Consider the following 5,854-nt stretch of genomic DNA (forward strand, 5'->3'; position numbering starts at 1 on the left):
CCCCTTAACATTTCCTGCAGCATTGGTTTGGTTGTAATGAATTCCTTGAGTTGTTTTTTGTCTGGGAAGCTTTTTATTTCTCCTTTGATTTTAAACGATAGCCTTGCTGGATAAAGTAGTCTTGGTTGTAGGTTCTTGTTCTGCATTACTTTGAATATTTCTTGCCATTCCCTTCTGGCCTCAAGTGTTTCTGTTGAGAAGTCGGATGTCATCCTAATGGGGGCTCCTTTGTAGGTGATAACTTTTTTTTTCTCTTGCAGCTTTTAATATTTTCTCTTTATCGCTTAGCTTTGGTATTTTAATTATGATGTGTCTTGGTGTAGGTTTCTTTGGGTTTCTCTTTAATGGAGTTCTCTGTGCTTCTTGGACTTGTAAGAGTTTCTCTTGCATTAATTTAGGGAAGTTTTCAGTTATGATATGATTGAACAAAATCTCTATCCCTTGTTCTTTTTCTTCTTCTTCAGGAACCCCTATGATGCGGATGTTATTTCTCTTCATGTTGTCACAGAGCTCTCTAAGTGTTTCCTCTGACTTTTTGAGTCTCTTTTCTCTTTTCTTCTCTGCTTTCATGCCTTCATTCCAGTTGTCCTCCAACTCACTGATTCGATCCTCTGCTGTATCCATCCTGTTTTTAATTCCTTCCATTGTGGTCTTCATTTCTGATATTGTATTTGTCATCTCTGACTGATTCTTTTTTAATATTTCAATATCCTTTTTTATACTTGCTATTTCTTTATTTAGGTTTTCAAACTGCCCCTCCATTGTTGTTCTAAGATCCCTAAGCATCCTTACAATCATTATTTTGAACTCCACATCTGGAAGTTTGATTATTTCCATATCACTCAGCTCATCTCTCAAGGGTGTCTCTTGTGGTTTCATTTGGGTTGCACTCCTTTGTCTTCTCATAATGGTGTTTTATTTGTAGAGTTGCTTGAGTCTAGGCTTGGTGTTTTCTGCCTCCTGTTTTCAGTTGTGTTATTTCTAGGTCTTCTTGGATTGGTATCAGCTATTATTTGTAATCCACTTTCGGATTTGGGCAGCTTTGAAGTCTTGATTTGTTTGTTTTCTTAACAGGTGATAGTCTTGTTAACTGATCTCAGCAGGGGGCTTCCTTGAAACTGTAACCAGGAATGCTGTGGGTGTAACCTGAGACGCTGAAGGTCTGTTCCACCAACTAATCTCACTGGGGGCAGGGTTTTTTCTCAGCTTCAGTAGGGGGGGTGTATCTCAGATCTCCATGGAGACCTGAGTTACTGCCCCTCCTCCCCACTTCTTGTTTTCAGCTGTGTCTTGTTGTGCTGATTGGAGCTGGATAGATGTCCGGAGATCTCTGATCCGGAAGCACTTCAGCTCTGTTTTGTGAAAGGTTCAGTCCCTCCCCCAGGTATGGCCGCCTTCAGCACGAATGAGTCAGCTTTTTTATTTCGTTTCTTGCATACCTTAGCCCCTCACAGTCTGTCCCTCTCCTTGTCCTTTCCACTTGGGAGATAAGCTGGTCTTTTCAACCCACCTTGCACCCTGGTCACCAGGTAAGTGGCTGTGAGCAGTAGTTTCTGCTCTTTTTCCTCTGTGAAATCCTCTCTGGGCTCTCAGCCTCACCCCCCCTGCTGTTCCTGAAAGCAGAGGAGATTCAGGCACTCCTTACCAGGTTTATTGTGGCTTCCTCTTTGCTCCTTGGTTTTTGAGAGCTGTTCTTGCAGTTCAGTGTTGGTTTTTCATGCTGATTTTTCCTAAATTGATTTGTATTCCAGTTTGGTGTTGAGAGCTGGGCGTCTGTGTGTCCGCCTACTCCGCTGCCATCTTCCTGTTTTCTAGTTTCTTGAGGTAGAAACTGAGACCACTGATATAAGACCATTCTTCTTAATATAGGAGTTTAATGTTATTAATTTCCCTCTAACTACTGCTTTATCTGTAACTTACAATTTTATTATAGCATATTTTCATTTGTACTCATGTCAGAAATACTTTCTAATTTCCATACTTTCTTCTTCTTTGAGATATGGGTTACTTAAAGTGTGTTATCTAACTTCCAAATATTTGGAGATTTTCCATATATCTTTCTGTTATTGATTTCTAATTTAATTTAATTGTTCTCTGAAAATATACTTAAAAAGGATGACTTGAATCCTTTTGAATATATTGAGATTTGTTTTAGGGTCCAGAATATGATTCATTATGGTGAGTGTTTCATGTATACCTGAAAAGAATGAATATATTTTTTTTGTTATTGGGGGAAATTTCCCACAAATGTCAATAAGTTGGTTGGTAGTGCTGTTTAAGTCTTCCATATCTTTATTGATTTACTGTCCATTGTTCTAACAATTATTGAGAGAGGAATACCAAAATATTTGACTATTATTATAGATTTATTTCTCCTTGAAGTCCTTTCAGTTTTTACTTGAAATTTGTAGCTTTTTATTAAGTGCATAATCATTGAGGATTGCTTGATAAATGTCTCCTTGATAAATTGCCTCTTTTATCATTATGAAGTAATGCTCTTCATTTCTAGGAATGTTTTTTTATCTGAAATGTACTTTGATATTAATAAAGCCACTTCAACTTTCTTTTCTCTTCTGGGTACAGTGAACATTATGGTGCGTGACAAGGTAGGGCTCCCTAAGCCCCTCCCCTTCTTCAGGGGTGTGGGATGGAAACTGTGGAGATCAGGAGGTTCTCAGTGTGTTGAGGGATCATTTTGGGGCAAGGGATCCCCAGCAGCTGATGGTCTCTCTCACTAGGGCTGGTGGCCCAGGGGGCTCTTACTCTTGGAGGCCATGTGGACCATAAGGTCCACCACCCTGTTGCTGTAGCCAAATTCATTGTCATACCAGGAAATGAGTTTGACAAAGTGGTCATTGAGAGCAATACCAGCCCCAGCATTGAAGGTGGAGGAATGGTGCCACTGTTCAAGTGGCAGGAGACACCCTGATTCTCAGTCATCACAGGATGCCCCTGAGGAGGCTCTCTGATGCTTGCTTCACCACCCTTTTGATGTCCTTGTATTTGGCAGCTTTCTCTAGGTGGCAAGTCAGATCCCCAACCAACACACTGGAGGTGGAGACATGGAAAGTCATGCTAGTGAACTTCCCATTCAGGTCAGGATGACCTTGCCCACTGCCTGGGGAGCACCAGTAGAAGCAGGGATGGTGTTCTGAATAACCCCTTGGCCATCATGCCACAACTTCTCAGAGGAGCCATCCACAGTCTTCTGGGTGGCAGTGATGGCATGGACTGTGGTCATGAGCCTCTCTGGGATGCCAAAGTTGTCATGGGTGACCTTGGCAGGGGATCAAGCAGTTAGTGGTACAAGAGGCATTGCTGATGATCTTGAGGGAGTTTTCATCCTTGTGATGGTTCACACCCATCGCAAACATGGGGGCATCTGCAGAAAGGGGCAGAGATGATGACCCTTTTGGTTTCTCCCTTCAAGTGAGCTCCAGCCTTCCCCAAGAGAGTGAAGACACCAGTAGATTCTACAACATATTCAGCACCGGGACCTCTCCATTTGATGGTGGTGGGATCTCGTTCCTGGAAGATGAAGATGGACTTTTTATTGATGACAAGCTTCCTGTTCTAGCCTTGATTGTGCCTTTGAACTTGCCATGAACAGAATCACACTGGAACATGTAGACATGTAGTTGAGGTCCATGAAGGAGTCATCAATGGTGACAATGTCCACTTTTCCAAAGTTAAAAGCAGCCCTGATGACCAGGTATCCAATACAGCCAAATCCATTCACTCCCACCTTCACCAACATGTCTGAGGGTTGCAGCTGGCACTGTGGAGGAAGATGTGGCTGTCTGTCAACAAGAGGAGCAGAGAGCCAGCCATTCCAGCTTTCTATTACTTACTGTTAGTGTGGTGTATTTTTCTCTATCCTTTTATTTTTAATCCATTTGTGCCTTTATATTTGAAGTGGGTTTCTTATAGACAACATAGAGTTGAACCTTGTTTTTTAAATCTAATCTGATTATCTCTGCCTTTTAATTAGAGTGTGTAGACTGTGTATAAATTTAGTGTTTTTATTTACATAATTGGGATTAATTTACCATCTGTTTTGTTTTCTATTTGTCTCAACTGTTCTTTGTTCCCTTGTTCTGTATTTTAAGCTTTCTTTCGAATTAATTGTTTGTATTATTCCTTGTGTGTTGCATTAGTAGTTGCTTTAGAGTTTATAGCATACATCTTTAACTTATCACATTCTATGTCCAAAAGTATGCTGCTACATATAGTATAAGAACTTTACAAATACACTTCAATTTCTCCCCTTCCAGCTTTTGGGCTACTCTTGTCATATATTCAACTTCTATACCACACTTTGCAATGCGTTATTACTATTTTTGTTTTAAACAGTCAATTATCTTTTGATGATATTTAAATAACAACAGCTATTGATTGCTACCTTTGTACTGGAGTTTCCTCTCAGATCATCTTTGCTATTATGTAGCTCTTTCTCCAAGCTGCTCAGAGTTGTTCTTTACTATTTTGCCCCAAACCTATATACAAAAACCTTCAGTGATTCTCCCAAAGAACACTGAGCACCATAAAAGTAGGGGGTGGTTGGGAGGGGGAAACATGAGTAAGGCAAACAAAAGAAAAGGAAAACTTAAAACTAGATATCTGATATACATATTCCTGGGCTCTATCAATTGTGTCCTCCATTGAAGTTATCCCTAACTATCTCTTGCTTCTCACTCTAGAACCACTGCCATGTTGCTGGGCGAGCTTTCTTCCACAGTTGAGAGGCTCCTTTGACTATGCCCTTCCCCATGGACTATACACCTGGAAAGACTATGAGATCCTCTTTTCTCCCATTTCAAGGCTCACTTATTTCCTTCCCAGGAGACGAACCATGAGGATTTCAAACTTATAGACTAGATACCCTACCTCCATCCTCAGGGCAAGGTTGAGCCCTATGGCCTGGCAGGCAGTCACATGGTCAACAGTGCATTTCCTAAAGACCATGCTAAGTGCCCTCCAGTTCCGTTTCTGACCCTTCACCTCTGGTGTGAGATGAAAAGAACATCGGGCATGCATGTTCCCCCTTGTCGAATCTAGGCTCTCAATAGCATACATATATTTGGGAAAACAAAAACAAAACACATCTCCTAAGTAATGAGTGAAGGCATTGCTGGGTAGTCCTTTTAAAATTTATTTTTAGAAAAATTATCTTTTCACAAGGGTTTGACCCTGATAGAGATACAGTATCACAGGGAACACTCAATATCTCAGAGCTGATTTGGATGAGTTTCATTAGTTCCATGTTTGCCTAAGTACAGTGACCTTACATCTATTGACCTTACATCGGCAGTATAGTGTGGTAGTTAAAAGAATGGGCTGAGAGGCCTCCCCTTAATGGCTCTTCTCAGAATGAAAGGAGAGCCTTCTCAATAAAAAGTTCCTTCTTTCCTTTAAAAGCAGACACTTTCACGATCCTCCAGATGGAAGTTTTCTAGCTCCAGCAACTTTAAAATAAATGGATGGTTTGAGACAGAATACTGAAGGCCTCTAACAATGATGACCACCAAAGGTATACAACTAGAATGTGTCACTACTGGCCTGCCCAGACTCAAAAGAGTTTTCCCATGTTCTGCATGTTCATGCCTTCCCTTTTACCTAACGTGTTTGGACCAGAGCTGGACACAGGTCCCAAGGTCAGCCATGGACCAATTAAAGCATCTTACCCCAGAATTTAAGCGACTTGGTAGGTGGTGATGGGAATTTTAGTTGAAATGTCCAGTTGAGAATAGACTAGGTTCCACATGCAATATCCCATGTACACTGAAGTTATGATAGGGGAAGCAGAAATCACAGCCTCATAGGAGAGGTGTAAAAGCAAGAACCATGTGTCCCC

The 5,854-nt window shown here is 41.1% G+C and overlaps 1 pseudogene; it reads right to left on the reverse strand.

The window, feature by feature from the left end:
* Nucleotides 1-2,734: 2,734 nt before the first annotated feature.
* Nucleotides 2,735-3,757, reverse strand: LOC136330058 (glyceraldehyde-3-phosphate dehydrogenase-like; annotated as a pseudogene).
* Between the last annotated feature and the right edge of the window lie 2,097 nt (nucleotides 3,758-5,854).

Source organism: Saccopteryx bilineata, chromosome 3, assembly GCF_036850765.1.
Source record: "Saccopteryx bilineata isolate mSacBil1 chromosome 3, mSacBil1_pri_phased_curated, whole genome shotgun sequence".
NCBI classification, from domain to species: Eukaryota; Metazoa; Chordata; class Mammalia; order Chiroptera; family Emballonuridae; genus Saccopteryx; species Saccopteryx bilineata.